The sequence below is a fragment of the Egretta garzetta genome, unplaced genomic scaffold, assembly GCF_000687185.1.
Source record: "Egretta garzetta isolate BGI_Z169 unplaced genomic scaffold, ASM68718v1 scaffold695, whole genome shotgun sequence".
Lineage (NCBI taxonomy): Eukaryota > Metazoa > Chordata > Aves > Pelecaniformes > Ardeidae > Egretta > Egretta garzetta.
In genome coordinates, this window is record NW_009259726.1 from 2081 (window position 1) to 3559 (window position 1479).

The 1479-nt window shown below is 47.7% G+C and overlaps 1 long non-coding RNA gene across 1 annotated transcript in view; it reads left to right on the forward strand.

Annotated features, from left to right (window-relative positions):
• The window catches only part of LOC104126849, a 2767-nt gene extending 1336 nt beyond the window's left edge, over positions 1-1431 (forward strand). Inside the window, exon 3 of the long non-coding RNA XR_004842095.1 lies at positions 1055-1431. This is a non-coding gene — a long non-coding RNA (uncharacterized LOC104126849). The remainder of the gene's footprint in view (positions 1-1054) is intronic.
• The last annotated feature ends 48 nt before the right edge of the window (positions 1432-1479 follow it).

Here is a 1479-nt window from a genome sequence, read left to right on the forward strand (position 1 = left end):
GGTGCGGTAACGTGGCCTTTCCCAGCTCCGAGCAGTCATTTGCACATAACCCCGGGGACCGTACTACAGCGGAAGTCCCGAATTGGGCCGTGACCTGCCTCCGCACATGCCTCACACCACACAGTGTAGGAACCTTTACTGGAGAAAACACGCAGCATCCAGAAACAAGCAGCAGCTTGAGCTCATTACAGCAAGGACACAACACCGTGGCCCAAGGACTCTACAGCACAGAGGGAGAAAGAGGCGCAGCCCGCCACAGCAGACATTTAACCTTTACTTACCCAGAACCAGACCGAACCCACGAATGTACACAGACCTAGAGAGCGCAGCCCCGGAGGGTCCTCAAAGCCAGCCCAGCAGCGCTCTTACCGGAGACCGGAGTAGATCTGAGGCCCTCCAAGACCTTAGGATCGCTCTCAGCGCGGTTTGGTTTGGGAGGGCAGTCCCTTTGCTTTACGCTGTTTTCTCCTGCAGTCTTCAACTGCCAACCCTATCAGCGCCAAGCGGAGAGGAGAAAAAAAAAAAAAAAACAAAACAAAAAAAACAAAAAAAAAAAACCAAAACCAAACCAACCAAACAAAAAAAAAAACCAAACCAAAAACCAACCAAAAAAAAAAAAAAAAACCAAACCAAACAAACCAAACCTAAAAACCCCAGAGCAACCCCCAAACCAACACAGAGCAACCCAAGGCACACAGGTCCCTAGGAGGCCGTAGCCGGGGGCCCCGGGGGCCGAGACACATTTCCATTACAGAGGAGAGAGACACGCACACGGGAAAGCGCTACACAGAGCCAGGAGCACCATTCTGTTACAGCACCACACAAATGCAGGAGGCGGCACGCGGAGGAACACTCCCACTTATCACACCTCTCTGTCCCCTCTCGGCACCTGCTGAGGACACAGCGTCTGCGAGACCTTTTTTTGGTGGTTTTTTTTTTTAAAAAAAAAAAAAAAAAAAAAGATTTTTTTTTTTTTTAATCTTTTTTTAAAGAAAAATTGTAGCGGTTTTGTGCCTTTGACCTGTGTTTATGACTCTGAAACCATGTGATGCAGGGTCGCAGTGTATGTTTGATGGGACGCCATCTTTCAGAACTGTGCTAACTCACTCTTGAAGCGTCCAATGGTAAGAGAAATACGGAATTGTTATATGCCAATGGACATTGTACTTTGTACTCCCGCTGTAAGTAGCCCTTTCCGATCTCTGTAATCCACTCGGAATAAACCTGTGCGAAACCCGGTCGCGGTAAAGGGAAGAGAAGAGCGACTGTACGGCGACGCGAGCGTGGTTCTGCCTTGTACGTGATGGCTCGTTTTAACCTGTTACCGCTGTTGCTTTGCTGCCTGTACCAGTCTCGCTCCCCCTCCCGCTTGGTCGGGGCGGGGAGGTGTCTTGCCACTTTATTATTTAATTTATATTTTTATTTTTTTTTTCCTTTCTGTACATTAATTTTATTTTTAAAAAAAAAAAAAAAAAAAGG